The sequence below is a fragment of the Crocuta crocuta genome, unplaced genomic scaffold (genome assembly GCF_008692635.1).
Source record: "Crocuta crocuta isolate KB4526 unplaced genomic scaffold, BGI_CrCroc_1.0 scaffold97, whole genome shotgun sequence".
NCBI lineage: Eukaryota > Metazoa > Chordata > Mammalia > Carnivora > Hyaenidae > Crocuta > Crocuta crocuta.
The window spans coordinates 7,340,958-7,359,949 of NW_027531999.1; the positions used below are offsets into that span (position 1 = coordinate 7,340,958).

General features: G+C 40.2%; 1 long non-coding RNA gene across 1 annotated transcript in view; it reads right to left on the reverse strand.

Moving 5' to 3' along the window:
* The window catches only part of LOC144240811 (uncharacterized), a 129,091-nt gene extending 112,659 nt beyond the window's left edge, over positions 1-16,432 (reverse strand). The window contains exons 1-2 of the long non-coding RNA XR_013337857.1: positions 16,346-16,432; positions 6,015-6,065 (exon numbers count right to left, since the gene is read on the reverse strand). This is a non-coding gene — a long non-coding RNA (uncharacterized LOC144240811). The remainder of the gene's footprint in view (positions 1-6,014; positions 6,066-16,345) is intronic.
* Positions 16,433-18,992: the final 2,560 nt, after the last annotated feature.

The window sequence follows — 18,992 nt, forward strand, 5'->3', positions numbered from 1 at the left end:
GGATTTTTTTTCTCTTTACAAACCATTAATTCATAATGGGGGGTATACTTCCCTTCTGTTATTAATTTCCTTTCTCATAAAGATATTCTGAAAACAAAACACCTCCGAGCACCTTTGTTCCCATTGCTTTATTCTTTATTATTTCATCCTCTGGAAGTACTAGTTGCTCCTCTAAGCAACATCTGGATGGAGCCTTTCATCCACGAGGTTCACATTTTCTTGAGCTTTTAGTCCATTCTCTGAAATTTTTTTCGAATATTTCCCACCACTAAACCTGTTATGTGATGAGCTCCCTTCATAGGCAAAAACTGAGAAAGGCAAATATTAAATGCCTGGTTTCAACTGGCATAAGAACTGACTAATGGAATTCTATGGGAGGGTCCAAGAAAACCAGCACATCTCTGCATGTGTGTATGGAGACAAACAGAAAGAACAATACTTTCAAACTGATGAACTGAACACATGACACCAAACCTCCACAATTGGAAGAAAGATTTATAAGCTGCTATGTAAAATCTCTCCCTTAATTGAAAATAGATTTAAAATGTACTTTTATATGGAGACACCTGGGTGGCTCTTTTGGTTAAGCATCCAACCTCAGCTCAGCTCATTATCTCCAGGACCGAGAGTTCAAGCCCCACCTCAGGCTCTCTGCTGTCAGCACGGAACCTCCTTCGAATCCTCTGTCCCCCCACTTTCTGCCCCCCCCACACATGTGCACTTGCATGTACTAGCGTGTGCTCTCTCTCTCTCTCTCCCTCAAAAATGAATAAACACTTTTTAAAAATTACTTTTGGGGCGTCTAGGTGGCTTAGTTAGTTGAGTGTCCGACTTCGGCTCAGGTCATGATCTTGTGGTTCATGAATTCAAGCCTCGTGTCGGGCTCTGTGATGACAGCTCGGAGCCTGGCGCCTGCTTCGTAATCTGTATCTCCTTCTCTCTTTGCCCCTCCCCCACTCACTGTCTGCCTGTCTCGCTCTCTCTCAAAAATAAACATTAAAATAAACAACTAAATAAATAAAAATAATAAAAAATGAACTTTAGTTTTCTTTATAAGCATTTCTTAAGCTTGACGAAATCCGCATGGATACATTAAAGACATGATACCACCAATGATCCTTGGTTAGTTGGACACATGACTGTCGCCTCACTCTATGTGTGTTAACTATTGGTAGCTGTAAGTAGGGTCTAGACTGTTGGAGGTATCTACATGAAAATATACAGAATTAATCACAGTATCTAACATTAATTGAGTACTCACATGTGCCATGTCTTTTATCAGGCCCTTTGCATGCATGATCGTCTTTAATCCTTACAACAACTCTATGTATGAGAAACGTATGTATCTAGTAACTCTGTGAGAAACGGGCCACTCTTACCCCCTTTTTAGAGATAAGGAAACTAGATCTTTAAAAGGTCATGTAATTTGCTCAAGATTCCACAATTAGTCAAGTGATGGGCCAAAATTTGAACCCAAGCCATCTGAATCCAGATCCTGAGCTCCCAAGTATTAAAGACCAGGTGAAAATTTTGGTCCCAGTTGCCTCTCCTTCCTTTACCTCTCATCTCCTCCATGCCGAAGAAGAAGAAGAAGAAGAAGAAGAAGAAGAAGAGGAAGAAGAAGAAGAAGAAGAAGAAGAAGAAGTCGTCCAGACTAACTCATCAAAATAGCAGACCCAAAATCTAATTCAAACTCAGGGAGTGGGGGGAACAAAGGAGAATAAAGGAAACAATAGAAGTGCCCTTAATCAAAATTCAGTTAATATACTCACTGGATTAGCCAATGGTCCATCTGTCACCAAAACAAGACCGAAGCAAGTTTCTCTCCTACTTCTACATATGTACTTTTGGTTAGTCACCTCTTGAATAACCTAGGAACTGCTGATTCTAATCACACCAGATAAGAGAGTTTATTTTTTTCCAGACCTCTTACATGGTATTGCAAGATTTATAAGACATCTTTTTAAAAGTGAAAGAACTTTACAACAAAACGAAACAACTCAAAAGAATAAAAGGGTAGCAATTTGGCTTTTAGGCCATGTACCTAGTAAATCTAGTCAAAAATATATCTGTAATACAAGGAAATTGGTCAACGACACTTGGAAAGAACTGAACTAACTATAAAGGACAAGCCCATTTCCTATGGAAAATGCAATAATTTATTTCTTTAGTACATGCTTTCCAGCAAAGAATGGCACTGAACTGACTGCCTTGCTGTGACTGGCTGCATACTCTACCCAACAGTATACAAGCAAAGAGGAAACACACCGTCTAGAAAAATACACAATTTCCTTTTATTTCCTCTTCTAAGTAGAACAACTCTTCTTTGGAGACCAAATTAGGGCCTTGTAACAATTCACTACATGACATCGTTCATTCTCACAGCCAATTAAAAATTTGAAATCATGGGGCGCCTGTGTGGTTGAGTGTCCCGACTTCAGCTCAGGTCATGATCTCACAGTTTGTGGGTTTGAGCCCTGCATCAGGCTCTGTGCTGACAGCTCTGAGCCTGGAGCCTGCTTCCGATTCCGTGTCTCCTTCTCTCTCTGCTCCTCCCCCACTTGTGCTCTGTCTCTCTCTGTCCCCCAAAGGTAAATTAATGTTTAAAAAATAAAATAATTTAAAAAAATAAATAAAAATTGGAAATCATGAAAGTCAATGAGGATGACCCCAGAAAGCAAGGGTTTCTATGGTGGATAGAAACATAGGCTTCTTATTCAACAGAAAGACCAGATGCCTGGAATCCATATATCACTCAAATGAGGAAGACTCCATTGAGAAAAAAAAAAACACATAAGTCCTTGGCTGAAACACTGGCTGTGTAAAGAGGAGTGGTGGGAAATAAAGCCATAAAAATAAGTGGATGTAAACTGTGGGGGCCTGAAAGTGCTACGGCACTTTGTGATTAATTCAGGGGTCAGTTGTGCAACTAGAGACAGCTTCTGAGAAAAGCAGTGAGATGACTACAGCCTACAGATGTAACTGGTGAACATTACAGGATACCCAAACAGTAGAACAGATTAGAGGTAGAAAGATCAGTTAAGAGGCAAGATATGGCAACAACCTAAGTGTCCATCTACACATGAATGCTTAAGGAGATGTCGTGTGCGTGTACACGCACACGCGCGCGCGCGCACACACACACACACACAGAATATACGGGACAGAGTATTGTTCAACCATGAGAAAGAAGGAAATGCTGCCTTGCATGGATGGACCTTGAGGGCGTTAGGCTAAGTGAAATAAGTCAGACAGGGAGAGACAAATACTATATAACATCACTTATATGTGGACTCTAAAAACCTAAACTATAGGAATGAGAGTGGAATGGTGGTTGCCAGGAGCGGAGGATGGGGGAAAGGAGGAAATCTTAGTCAAAGATACAAAGATACAAACTTTCAGTGGCCAATTCTGGGGATCTAGCAAGCGATTAGTCAACAACACCGTGTAATATACTTGAAAGTTGTTAAGAGAGTAGATCTTAATTGTTCTCACCACAAAAAGAAGAAGAAGAAGAAGAAGAAGAAGAAGAAGAAGAAGAAGAAGAAGAGGAAGAAGAAGAAAAAGAAAAGAAATGGTAATTATGTGAGGAAATGGAGCCCTTAACAAATGTTATTGCAATAATCATTCTGTAATATCTAAGTATCAAATCATCACTTTGGTTCCCTGAAGTTTACATAATTTTATATGTCGATTACATCTCAAGAAAGATGGGAGACCAAAAAGAGGCCACACTTGATGGAAGGTTTTGTGCTCAGTAACTTTCATTGTAGTTGCTTACACTTATTTCATTATAGCAACATTAATCTCCCGACTTTAAAGAACTTCCCATTTTCTATTACATCGCGTTTTAGAAAGTTGATACAGGTCTTTCTCATTGATTAGCTCAGTAGGATGGATGCCCTCTCAAAGTTCCGAGGCTTGGAAACTGGCAGGCCTATATTTGATATGCATGCCAGTACCAACTTAGCCAACCACGTGTTCACTAGCGTGTAATGGAAGCGACCCTTTTTGACTTCAGAGACTAGGCAGCTTTCTTCTCATTTGCCAGAACTCTCTAAGAGCCCTGAGCGGATGTCAGAAGGCTGAATATCTACCCTGAGACCACCAAGTTGGAGAAGCCAGGTGTGCAGATGCTCCAGATACACCCGGACTTCAAGCCCACCTTGCGAAAGCAAGATGTGAGTCAAGAAGCCTCCAGATTGCAGACTCCAGGTGCCCAAGTCAACCCCAGGTGTGTGAGTCGTCTCAGCTGAGGCCCCAGACATCCTAAATCAGAGACAAGACTTTCTGCTGTGCCCTGCCCATATTCCTGACCCAAAGAATCCACGAGCGTAATAAAATGGCTTTTTTATTTAAAAAAAAAAAGGCATTATTAAGTTTTGGGGTGGTTAATTAATTAGTCCGTAACCACATGTACAATAAGAAAGGTGATAAATCCACCAGTTATGGAGCCCACACTTAGAACATGATACTTAGTTCTGGGCGACCTATTTCAAAAGCTTCATAAACAAACGTACTGAGAAGAGAACAACAAGAATGTTCCTTTATGGGGGACAAAAATGAAAGGACTAAAGATATTCAGACTAGAAAAGATGAAAAAGAATATGTGTTAATTGTCTTCAAACATGTGAAGGTCTGTCATGAATAAAAGTGAAAACAATTACTCGATATATTCCCAGGAAGGAGGCCTAAGGACAAGGAGCAGAAGCTACAGGGAGTCAGATAGAAGAATGTTCTAATGTTCAGAGCTTCCCAAGAAGGAGGAGGCAGACTTCAGAGGTAGTGAGTTCCCTAACACCGAAGATCTCAAGCAGTCCAGATGATTACCAGCTGGGGGGTAGGTTTGGAGATCATTCATTTATGGACCAGAAGATTGAATGCAATGCTCTTACTTTAAGGTTACACTGCAACACTGAGATGTTTTTAATCTAACGATCATTCCTTGTGCTAAGAAATCTAATCCCAACACATGTTGAGCAGAGGAAAAAAAATACAAGATGAATAAATTAAATGAAAGGCAATACCACAGTATAAATAGAAAGTGATGTAGAACTCAAGAGGAGAAAGGAATGGCATGCCAGCAGGAAAATACACTCCAAAACAGCAGCGAAGACACTTTTGAAAGAGCAGAAGCATGAAGAATAAGCCAGGGAAGGGGGAAAAAGGAAGCCAAAGATCCCATCACAGATGATTCCTTGTATGGTAGATGCCTTTATCTTTCTTGAGAAATGGCTTTATTCATTTTTAAGACTTTTCTCCTCTGTCAGTGGGACGACAGACCAGAAGAACATGGGCAGTGCAGCAGCAAAAGGAGCCAGGTGTAAGTGGTAAAATTAATGAAGCTCTTCAGCTATCACTGAACTTCTGGTCGAAAAAAGATACAGGATCTGTGCTCCCGTGGGATCAAGAGCCCTTGCATAGAGGCCATGGTCACGAATGTTAGTACATAAGAATGACCACTAACTAAAGGAAGAAAAAAAAAATCTGGAAACTAAAACCTGGTTTCCTAAAAAGCCAATGTAAAAAGGAAAACACAAACCACCTAGTAAATGAGATGTGTCCAGAGCAAAGCCATGGAGGAAATTAAAAAAAGAAGAAGAAGAAAAAAAGAAAACGTTAAAATGTTATCTCCCACACATTTCATCTGAATTTTATCACCATTTGTAATCAACTTCCAAGGTTTCATAATACCCTTTAACCTTAGTTACTCAACCCGCAGAACAAGTCATCTCATTGTTACTCTGTTTGAAGGAAGAGTGGAGACTTCTTTTCATGTTGATAAGAGATAGAAAGAGGAGTCCCTCCCAGGAAAGAAAAGCGTTCTGAGTAAACTCCTGGAGCCTCATGGTAAAGAGTGGTGATAACTTGTCGCCTGCCTTAACCCTTTCAAAGATTCATCGGACCAGAAGTTAGAAATACATGTAATTGATAAAATAAAAGTAATTTTCACTTAAAAAATAAAATTTTCTTTACAAAAAAAGACCCAACAGAAATTATATCTTATTACTCACCCATTTCCTAGGTCTGCCTCTTGGCCGTTTTTCTCCAGTGGCTTCTGCTTTCTGCAAAATGAAAAAGGAAGTCATATTGTTTCCTACCTGACATTATTTATAAGTGCTGCACCAAGGGACACATTCCAAGCGAGAATGTTCTGGTTTGTGGTGAGGGATGGAGATTGTCTTCTCCTTGTTTGAGTAGATTCCTCTTCCGGTTTTTCACTGCATGATGTCAAGAGATATCCATGCAACTCTCACCCTAAAACATTCCCCTGGAGTGATCTCCTCTGAAATGCATGAATATACTTCTAAAAATCCATTTTGCTTTTATTTCCATCCACAACAACAACAAAAAAGTACTCCCCCAGATCCATAATTACATAAAGTAGTATTTTAGAAAGTCAGTGTTTCTTAAACGATTTTTTCCATGTCACCACTAAAGTTACAAAAGTTAACAGATACATTGCTTTACAATGTACAAAGCAGTTCTACCTTACTAATCAAAAATAAGTCCGAAGTTAGAATACATAGGCTTCTAATTCAAAAAACCAAACATGTGCACACTTCAACATAATTTCCCATTCCCATTCCTTGCCAAAAACAATCACTTGTCCATCAGCTCATTTAAAGCAAAGAGAGAAAAAAAAGTTGGCAGAAGTCATCAATGTTTGTCTCTGAGCTGGAAAGTAGGAGTGCTAAAAAGCTAAAAGGTATTGTTGTTTGTTTTTTTTTTAATTGCTTTTCTTCATAGAAGATTTTTCTGGAATCATAGTTGTTTTTGACTGGTGGATCAAATTTCAACATAATCTATAAAGTAAATTCCCTATGTTTTTGATCCCTACTCCAATCCCAAAATACACCAAAACACATACAAATGCATGCACGTACACACACCCATACACAATATACATCTCCTATATAAACACATATTTATACTTTCCAGGATAAAGAAAAGTTCATGCATCTTCTTCTGTATATAAGAATCATCCCAAGGCTGTATAAACACAAAACACAAGTAGTAACCTGGGACACCTGGGTGGCTCAGTCAGTTAAGCATCCAACTTCGGCTCAGGTCATGATCTCAGGGTTCATGGGTTCGAGCCCCACGTCGGGCTCTGTGCTGACAGCTAGCTCAGAGCCTGGAGCCTGTCTTCAGATTCTGGGTCTCCTTCTCTCTCTGCCCCTCCCCTGCTCACGCTGTCTCTCTCTCCCTCTCTCTCAGAAATAAATAAAACATTAAAACACACACACACACGCACACACACACGTAACCTAAACCAGGATAACTTGTTTTGAATTCTACTTTTTGTTTCTAAAATGACCTGTTACAACTGGCTACACTGCCAAGTGAGACTTTCCTCTTTCTCTCTTCAATCTGCCTTGTAAAAATAGATGCAGAGAGAAGATGGATGGATGGATGGATAGATAGATACATAGATACATAGATATATAGATACATAGATAGGCAGGCAGGCAGGCAGGCAGACAAACAAGCAAAATATGCCACAAGATTTCTCACAAATGGCATCTCCCTGACCTGGCCTTACAATCCAACAGGTCCTAGGAATTAACTGAAATTCTGCATGATTAGAATAATGTTAGTTCACATTTATTGAACATTTAATATACCCCAGGCACTGGGCTAAGTCATTCACATGTGTTATTTTAATCTTTTTAAATCTTAGAAGGTAGGTATTATTATTCCTGTTATTTTACAGATGAGCAACTAAGTCTTAGATAGTTGTGAAAGGTCACACCTAAAACTGGTAAATTGCGCACCTGGGATTTGAATCTGGTTCTGCTGGCCTCTAAAGCCTGGTTTCTCCCCTCCTAAAATACTACCTCCCCCTGGCATACAGGCATGCTATACCACACGGAGATATTTTCATCAACTAAAATTGTCACTGACTTAGCTAATTTCCCTGAACAGAAGGGAACTTGGTAACCTATAGGAGCTCGGTCTGTCCATCAGGTTTGGGCACTGTGAATCGTTTCCTACTTCTGAATGATTCCACAAAGGAATCATTTCTTGTCAAAGGTTAGTGTCTTTGTCTTACCTTTAGTTGGAAGGGCCAGGAATTAGCGTAAAGGAAAGCCAGGAGCACCCAGTGAATCACACCCTCTCTCTGTGTGTTGTCTTAAGGAGAGAGGAAGTGCTCTTAAGCGGAACACAGACTCTACTTTGGAAAGCTTAGATTCAAATCCCTGCTCTGCCATTTTAGCTTTATGACTTTGGGCGGGTCCCTGAAAACCTTCATTTTGCTTCATGTGTGAAATGGAGATAATGACTCCTGGGAGGAGTAAATGCCCACCATGAATGAAATGCTCCATAAATGCTCTTTTTCATTCCTAACAAGATGGAACTCCTCAAGGGGAACTTTTCCTTCGAGTCAGTCCAATCTCAAAGAAGGTTCAGTCAATGCAAATATTCCATTACATCCATCTGTCACCTTTAGAATGAAGCTTTTAAGAAACCCTTTGGCTAGTACGTAGGGAGTTACACGAGCACAAAATTCCCTAATACAGGAGCAGTGTCTGATTTAATCTTTGGGATCAACTGTGAGATTGCACAGTTTACCCAGTAGTAAGTTACACAAACATGGAAGATAGAAATCCTTTTTAATGGGCCTGGGGATGGTAGGTGGGGTTAAGAGGAAGAGGCTATTGACCTTAAAGGCTAACAGCACTACACCAGGCTTTCTCGGTAGAGTTGTTATGTTTCAGGGGCTACGATGTGATCCGGGCGTATCTAAAATCTGCTGAAGAGAAGGTTGTTTTCTCAAAGGGTTTCACTGCATTTCAAAGTCAGAGAAAGCAAATCTCTCAAAGAGAGAGAGAAAGCCCTGCAGAGAAGAGGACTTTAAAACGAGCATCTCATTTACAAAAAGCCTATTCAAAAATAAAATTCGCACCATTAACTAAAGGGCAAAATATCACAATTATCACTTGGACTTGTTAAAAGCAAACTTGCTCCTTGGTCTTCAGGCCTGTGTTACATGTAAACTGAAACCCTCTTCTGAGTCTACATCTAGAAGAAACACATTAGCTGCGCTGTGTGGCGTCGATCTGGGAGGTTACCATTGTTCTTTAAGACCCACACTATTTAATCATTCTGATCAAACTTCACAAAGGCTGCAAAACAAGTTAGGATTTTGGTCTGTAAACGAGCACAGATCCAGGATTTTTACATATAGGAAAACACTGGCTTTAACTTTTCTCCTGTGTTTAATGCCCGTCGGAATATTACTTTTCAATAGAAGACAAACAAAACATTTCAGGGGCTTGTTTTGTTTTGAAGATATCAACATGTACAGTACTGTGGGGTATATATTTGGTTTTCCTTCACCAGAGTGGAATTTGGTTCTATACTACAAACCCATGTATAATTGAGACAGTAACTTGTTCTAAGTATTTACAGCTTGTGGGGGTGGAAGGCTGGGGGCTGGGGAAAGATGCTGGGAATTCTGCACGTGTAAGAACAGAAATTTCAGACTATACAATCATACTAATATTTGCAACTGCCACATCATTACTTGTTAAAAGTTACTTATTCCTCGCTTGTTTTCATATTTTTGCTTTTTAAAAAAAAGCTTGGATTCAGAACTGTATGTTTAACTTCATAATATGCTTAGAAGCGAGTTCAGGAAGAATGTTAAGTGGGAAAGGCAATTTTTTTCTTTTCCTGAGAAGTCTTACATGTACTCCACACTAAAATCCTAATCCTAATCATAATAACTAAAAAAGGAAATTCATCTAACAAATAGAACTCTTCAACTTGGAAAGAGTGCTTAGCATTAGTGCCTGGCGCACGAGATATGCTCACTACGTATTTACTGAATGAAGAAGGAAGAAAGGAAAGCAAGAAACCCTGGTGTTTATATCACATGTGTATCTTATTTCCCTCCTGCCATCAGTATTCTGCAGCTTGGTCGGAACTCTAGAAAGCATTTCATCTAGCCCCTTCAGTGAACAAATAAGAAGAGTGGATGTGTTCTGATCTCCAAAAACATAGCCCTGTGGGTTTTGGGGGGCAGAAGTTTGGGGGTATCAGCTGCGATGGGTACACATTTCCAATCATTTTCTAAGCTTGTCTCCAAAGGGTTTCTTGAAAGCTAACTTCTAACCTGCATTTCAACTTACTGGAGATAACCTAATCCACCCTGTAGCAAAGAGTTCACAAAATATCCGACAGCACATAGTAGTGGAAAGATCAGAAGCTTTAGAATGAGACTTGAATTCAGGCCCAGGTTCCACCATGTTCTAGAATGGAACATTAGGTCACAGTTTACATGTTGGAATCAGAGTTTTCTCACTTGTGAAATGAAGATACAATATCTACATCAGAGGCTTAAGGGAGCTGATATATGTAAAGGGTCTAACAAAAGCTAAAGCATTTAGTAGGACTCAAAGGCAGTTCCTTCTCTCCCTCCATACTTTAAAATGTTGCCCTTCAAAAGAACTCCTCCCAATTCTGTAAGTTTCCAGTGTGATTTTTCTGAACATTATCTTACTCAAATGGGACAGCTATTACTTCCCCTGTTTCACAAAATGAAAGATTAAGCAAACTGACCAGGTTGGTAAGTAGTGGAACTGAGACCCAATCTGATTTCAAGGCAATAAAGGGGCTGTTCTTCTGGGTTCCTGGGCCTCGCAGCTTCTAGGGTGGAAGTCAAATGAGTAATTAAAAGTAAAACATTTCCAAGTTTCTTATAAATACATGGACAAGATTCGAGATTGGGAACCAAGCGAATTTGTCCAATTCTGATTTCTCTGTCAGACTGAGTCTCAGTCCGATTTCTCTGCGAGAATGTAGAAAGCTATCAGTTTTTGATTTTTAAGTACTCTCATCACATTTCACATTTTATATGTACTGTGATGATGCATGAAAGTCCAAACTCCCTCACCCAAAATCAATCTGTGCCTCTGCACACAAACAAACAAAAGCCAGAAAAATATCTGGGCATAAAATAAGATGAGAAGAAAAGCAAACAAAAATATTTGGGCATAGTACCTTGTTTTGTTTTCATCTATCTTTGTACAGGCATCTTTAAGACAAAGACCTACAGACCCAAGCACATATGGAACTGGCTATCCAATGTCTAGAAAGTCATATTTTATTTCGTTCAGTTGTTCTTTGAAATATATAAACAGTGCAGATCAGTGTGCACTGGCATCAAAATCAACTGGGCCAATCAATCAGACTAAGCATTGAGCAGTTCTCATTTTACTTGTTTGATAGTCCAATTCTATGGGTTTCCAAATTTTAAGTGCAACCATTTTTAGTCTTAAAACGATGCTACAAGTTTGCCTTCACTACATTTTTCACAGTAGGAAATAGAAGTAAGTTCTATCTATCACCCATCATAGTTCATGCCCATTTCACTCAAGGAAGCCCTTATTGTCAACTCTCATGTCATTATTTACACATGCTTGTCTTCACCTATACAAACACCAAATCAAAACCAAGGCCAAAACGACAGGAAAAGCTATTTTGAAAGTTTGAGTCTCCTCCTTTAAACCATTTCTCTACCTCTTTGGTAATCAGGAAAATCAATAGCAATGATACAAGAGTTCGCAAGGGTTACCTTCTGAGCCAACTACCCCCTCCATTAACCTGGAGAAAAGAAAAAGATGGTGCCGCTCCTCTCTAAGTCAATTAGAAAATGCCACTCAAATTCGCTCAGTGTCTTAAAACAAGAGAGGACAATGCAATAGTCCAAAATCGAATCAATTTTCAGCCTTCTTCTGATGAGAAGAACAAAAATTCATAACTGAAACGTTCAGAATCCACGATCATGAAGTTCATTGTTCCAACTTGTCGCCAAGCTATGTGGTGCTAAGGTGAGTTCTGAAAACTACAGATGGGGTGGTAACAAGGGAAGATGGGTTTGAATGATTTACCTGACAGGCTCCATCCAGTTCTCAAGAGAGAACTGAAACACAATAGAGTACCAATCAGGTATGCTCTATCTCCTTAGCAGAAAGATTAGTTGAGACTTTGAGCTAGGGTTGTGGGTCAGTCAAAGCAATGGAGAGCTTCTGATGAAAAAGTTCAGACAGAATGATAGCTTCCAGAAAATTAGAACTATGGGTCCTTTAAAATAAAGTTACTTCATAAGAGAATTCAAATGTATTTGAATCTCCCATATTTGGATCATAATCTATGATGACTCAAAGGCTCTGCCAGATAGCATTTACTGATGCATTAAGGCTTGGCCCTCCCTGACAAAATGAAGTGGAGGAAAAAAATGAGTCAAGTGTTCAGGTAAATGAGCATATACTATCAAGAAAATGGAGACAGCAATTAGGGTTTACTTAATTTCACTTGTCTGGATACATTTGTATACTCAAGTAGGGCCCTGAATCTCCCGAATGGAAATGATCTGCCTCTCCAACACAGAAGAATCAAACTAAATCTTACTAGTAACACAGAAACCAGAGGCTGGAGTTATGTGACAACTTTCCCTGACTTACCTATAATGATGCCTTTACTTGTTCTCTTCAGTTGGGCCTATTATATTGTGAACAAAATCTTGTCCTCACTCAGCATCTCTGCTCTAACATTCATCTGAAATGGCGAGTAAAATCCACATTCTCTCATCATAAAAAACCTGTGCTTGGTGTTGGTCATCATTTATGATAAATCAGCCAGATTTCTAAGAATGCAATTGGAAAAAGCACAACCCTGCCTTCACAGCATCCAATTCATTCCAGGCCTTTTTCGTACAAGCGAATGGAGATACCAATTAAACGTTTACCTGAACACACTACTTGAAGTACACATACTTTACCTAGATGAATGATATTTTCATTCTGTGCCTTGTTCCTTAACTCCGGTCATCACACCTAAAGTCAAAAGGAAGTTCAAGCGAATCTATGACACTCTGCAGTAGGGCTGTCTCACACCTGAGATCTTTTTATATGCAATTTCCTTCTATTAAAATTTAATACAATCTGAGAAAAAAAAATTTTTTTTCTTGAAAGTACCCAAATGAGAATTGGCTTGAGGCTTACAGATGAGCTTGACTTATGACCTTAAACATTGAAAAAAGAGCGACAGCCCCTCTAGTATTCTCTCATGATTACTACATGAGAGTAGTATCACAACAAAAACCCTAATCAGACAAGAGATTAGATCTTTCTCTTCTCTAAACATGCAAAATGTGAAAATACAAAGTATTTCCATCCAGCACAAACATGAGAGGAGAACAGAACAAAACAAAAAAGAAATTAAGAGACAAGTGGTCACAGGTATATCTTACATTAAAACATAGATAAAAGGGTCAAGACAGACATACACACACACACACACACATACACACACATACACACACCACACACACACACACATCACACACATACACACAAATTATTTATTCCGGAAAACATTAACTTCTGATTTCTTTTATTAAGATAACAATATGAAGCTGGTTCAGGGACACATTTTGAGCACCCAGATCGGAGTTCTCAGGAATGATTACAATCGCTACATAATGGTCATCCATGGGAATTTGTCATAATGGAATAGAAGCAGATTGAAGAATCATGATCGTCTCTTCCGAAAGTTCCAAGCGTAACAAATTGAATCTTTATAAATGTTTGTTTTCTACATTACACAAATCAATTTTCTTATTGACTATGGCCTGAAATTTAAGTGATGGCTAGTTTAGTAGTTGTCCACTTGGTCTCGCAATGTTCAGCGTGCATTGTCAAGTTTCACATTGCTAATTCTCCAACAAGCAGTTTTGTTTTCAAATGCCCCAAGGCCAGTTACTGAGTCCAAACACAAACTTTGTAAGTAAAGAAACCCAAGCAACGAGAAATTTTAAACACACAACATCATCAGGATTCCAGCGTCCATTGGATCTCCTCTCATTTTAGAGTTCTGTCCTCTTACTTGCTTACTAGTGTTGTTTTCTAGTTTTCATTTGGCTGAGTCTGTTTGCACGAGAATACCCAATTTATTAATCATCAGAGACTTCTCATATCTACTGTGGTCAGTCTAGCCAGATATGTTTATCTTACATGTGGAAGAACAGAACTTTTTCAAAAAAAGATTGGTTTTCAAAATCCTAACAAACATGTTTTGTCAGTATACAGTATATGTTTGATAAACAAATATATGTTTGATAATCATGCTTACATAGGGTAGTAGCAAACTCCATAAATACTGAGTTGAAAGTGAAAATACCTTAAGTTTACACATGCCATGAACAAATCATCAATGTCATTCATTATTTTGCGAAGTATTATCTTCTCCAAATGAAGCGTAATTTATAAAACTGAAAAAACGTAACAGTCATGTTATGGGCAAATATATTTACTCATTTTTATTAGCAGGGACTTTTATAACAGAACTGTGTGGAAAATACTTTCATCTGGATGAATGAAAGATTTCAGGGAAAGATTTCTCTGGGAAAAAGAAAACCTACTCTTGTTCTAGAAGCTGTAATAATGTACCCACATACATGGAGAATTATCAGAAAGATGAGCAGCCTCCTAGGAGCATTTGTAAACACCTATTACCAAAATAACTAAAGATCAAGCAAACCAATCAAAATTGGGGGAAAACCAATTTTTTTGTTATTTTGCTGTAAGTAGTAAATTCGACCCAGGTTTCAGCTTTCCTTTTACCAATAAAGATTTTGCTAGTCAGTGGGAAACTTTTCAAGATGAAGAGAAGGTGACAGAAGTGTCTCTTTACTCATTCAGAAAAACATAATAAGGTGAACTCTGAGAGATAAGATTCATGTTCCCTTTTTTATCTTAAATTTCAAATGAATTATTTCTGATGAGATATACAGATTTCTTCCTGGGAGATGCTGTAGTGATGCATGTTTCAGAGCAATTACACCAGAGTTTCAATGTTTGTTAGCTACCTACCAAGATACTCCTTTGCCATTTCCTTACAGTAACATTAAGTGAGGGAAATCCCACACTTATGCAACATTTAAAAACTCCTTTGTCAAATCAGCCCACGTTAGCTAATTTAATAAACCAGGTAATAATGTAACAAATAGGAAATGTTCATATGAGAAATATCAGGTTATGTACTGTCAGTTCTACGTGACAAGGTAATTTAGAGCTACTCCAGAGCTGATCAAGTGTGAGTCACAATTAAGTTTTCACTCTGTGAAGGAGTTATATTTAAATACATTAGATATCTGCTCCTTCACTTCAGCTCTGCTCAGGATTGTTAAAATAAAACAGACAAGAACTCATAGTTACTCCCTAAATAACTTGACATGTATCACTGGTTGCTATGGTAGTTTACAACACTGAAAACTATCACATATAATATGGTTAGTGCCCACAGTCACAGAGAAAACCACACAAAACACTAATCCCCAAAGATGATCATATAGTCGTTTTTAACAAGTACTGTACATGATGCACTCAGATCTAGTAAAAAGATATGTCAAAATTTCCTTCTGAGTTTTGAACCTCTGTTTTCAACTAATATACAGACTTACAAATACAATAGAGATCTTTTTTGATTTATTTGTAAAGCTAAAAAAAAAAAAGTGAGTTTCAGATTACCTTCACGTCTCTATACATGCATTGACCCTGAGAAATTTCCTCTTTGCTAGCTCAAATACAACCAACATGAAGTTATGTTAAATCGCAAATTTAAAATTTACAAATAAAAACACTGTAAGTTATACTTGACTGGGTTCTATCCTGCCCCAAAATATACAATAAATGATTCAAATCCTTGTTTAAAAGAATTCTCAGTGTCCCAGAGTATTTCTAAATCACCTAATGCAAAGGCATTTTGAGACATTATGATAAATGCAACAACCAGCATACTTTACCATCACATGTAAATACGTAAAATTCATGAAAAAAATTTTTTCCAGTATCCCACAACTGGATCTACTTCTAATTACCATTTGGCAAAGTACTTAACTTCATAGAAGGATTTGGTTTTGCAGTAATCATGTAAATGAGCACAAAGTAAATTCATCTTTATTATTTTTGAAGGAAATTGCAAACATCACCCCCAAGCAAATCCTATAGTTTGGGTTTCTGTTTAACTATTTCACAACTGGTGCAAATCTTAACTGTGTCTTTCTCCACTCCCCCTCCTCGCCCTCTCACCCCTGTTTTGAGTTTTGTATTCTTTGGTAATTGTTAAGAACAGCACTCGAAGCATCTTCATAAACTTTTTATGCTAAGCAATTGCTTAGAAATCAAACTCTGCTGAGAAACAGCACAGGTAGAAGATGAGTCTTGGGTTACCCAATTGGGACAAATCCTTAGGCTTGGATCTAGAATGGGAAAATTCCAGGGAAGCTTGTGTGGTCATGGAGGAAGGTGGAGGGACTTGACTTGAGAAATCTCACCTTTTGAGCTGCTTTGGAAGGACTCTTGTTTTTGCTGCCTTTGGGTCTTCCCCTGGGTCTCTTAGGAGAGGGCTCCCCGGCTGGCTCCTAAGTGTGGGGGGGAGAAAATGCTGTTGTGGAAGAATGTCTGAAAGAAATTGACCCTGACTCTAAAGTTATTATTTTCTGCACGTGTGGCTCAAAAGCACTGTTGGAACACATTCAGCAAGAGCATAAATGGAATGATGATGGTACTGAGTTTACAGAAAGGGAAAATAACTCTACTTTTAATCCAAGGGTTCAGAAAGGAAATTCTATTCTGCCTGTGAAAACTAGGGTCCGTTTCAACCCCAGACGGTAACAAAGGCCGACAAGGTTGTAGGTTGTAGAGAGAAAGTTGCACGTTTTTAAGGTGTAAAATTTGTACGGTCATGCATTTGGCAACTTCTGAATATCCTACACGAACGCTACTATCCGCTGTGCTAGCATTTCAAACAACAGACATATGAAGCTGAACACCGTTAAGTATTTCAACAGTCTTCCATATTGAAAGGATGGTTTTTAATCATCTCTGTATATCTGCATTGCAGGTCAGTTATGACTCAATCAACACTTTGAGTGAAGTATTGGAGCAATTATCCAAGATCTTCAACTGAAAATAACTCCGTTCCCCCTAAAATTTCCAAATAATTATGGTAAATCTGTTGTGGGAGGTTTTGCTTGAATTATCTAGATAATTGCTTCAATTCTCCACTTCCTTTTGGAGTTGGAGGCATGGTCTCCAGTCTACATTTAAATATCTTTTGATAAAAATAAACATTCTCCCCAAAACCTGCTTTTCAGAAAACTCTTAATGGAAGGGGTGGACTGGAGAAAACTAAAAGAGGGGGAAAAAATGAGGAAGACTGGAAGTGTCTGGGAAGGAGAAATTGAAACTATCAATAGGTTTAGCAAAACTTTAAATGGCTTCTATGCCAAGTAGTAAATACTCAAGTGGTTAAGAGAATGCGGTGATTAATATTCCAGATCCTAAATATTTATCCAGTGAATCATCAATTTACATTTCATTCAGATTCGGTGATTAAATGGGCCTAATTAACTTAAAACGCACGAAGGTCTTCAATGAAAAGTCGCATCCTATTTAGAGAATCTGGGGAAGGTTCCTTGCAAGCTTCTGTGGGACCGCTAGCGCCAGTTGGGCACATCCGGAGCAAACACACCGGAGACACATTTTTTTCTTTCTTTGTGAACTCTGCCTTAACTCAAAGGTACAACTTCCAATCATCTCCAGAACCCACTGCAATTTCTTTTGGATTATATTTTGGAGGTGGGAGACAATTAAGGGTCAGTGGGAGCTGGGTGGCGGGTGGGAAACAAGAAAGGAGGAGGGGGGGAAGGGCAGAGACTTCCTGGGAGGTGTAAAACTGGATCCTAACGCGGTTTAAAGTGTCGCTAGGGCAGAGCGGGAAAACTCAGGGGCCTCTAGATTGGCTTGTTTCCTTTGATGATTTCAAAAAGGTACAACCCTTTCGGTTTTTCTAAAACGCTCAGGCAAGCCTACATTGTTCAGTTTCCCCCCACCTTGCTCTTGGGCGGCTTTGGGATTCCGGGATTATTTTCTAATAGGCCTATTTGCCGCGAAGGAAGCGCTTTGAGGCTAAGCAACGCAGGAGAAGTTTTAAAGCCCGCGGAAGCCGAGTTTAAATGTTCTCAATAGACATGTCCCGCTCCAGCCCTGCCCGCCGAGGCTTGGAAATTGCAGCGAACAAAACCCCCCGCCCTGGGCGCTGCGCGCAGCTCTGCAAGCGCCGGCTGCACGCTTAATTGGTTGCATCCGCAGACAAAACCCTCCACTCCGCGGGGTCCCGGGCGCCCCTCGATTGTCCCCTCCCAACCCCCAGCCACTCGCCCTGGAGAAGTGCATTTAATGTCTGCAGCTCGGAAGCGCGGGATCCAGGGGCAAAAGGGAGACTGGGCGCCTGGCGAGGAAGTGACCCAGCTACCGTACACACTCGCGGACACTACTTTCCACCGCGCCCTTGGCCACATGAGTTAATCCCGTTCGGTGAGGACCCGGGCTCTCCCGTAGCCCCTTCCCAGGGACACCTCGGCGGCGGCGGCGGCGGCGGCCAGCGCGCCGCGTTTAAAGAGCTCTAAGAAGACCCGGCGGGCCAGAGTTCTTTGTCGGCAGGGAGCGAGTCTCGGGCCACCGAGACCTCGGGGAGGGCGCTAAGGGGGCGGCTGCGACGCGCCAGTCCCCGGGCGGTGAGCAGCCCCGGCTGGCGGGAGNGGGGGTCTGAGGTTGGGAGGCTCCCCTCCCGGTTTGGGATCAGGAGTTGCGGTCACCGGTAGCACTTCGGAAGCGGCTTGGAAATGGAAGAGACTTGGAGTGGATTGTGTCCCTTGAAATGTTAGGCGGGGAAAGAATTCCTCCTCCTCTTCCCCCCCGCTCCGCGCTCGCAGAGCAAGAAAGAGAAAGAGAGAGAGAAAACAAATAGCGCCTTGGGCAGTCAGCAAGCAGAAGGAGGATGGGGAGATCTGCCGGGACCGGGCCGGGCACGGGGCGCGGGTGAGGACGGAGCAGTGGGTGGCACCGCGCCTCCTCGGGCGGCGGGAGCAGGCGGCAGCGGCAGCGGAGAGGCGGAGGGCACGGGCTGCAGGCTCCTGC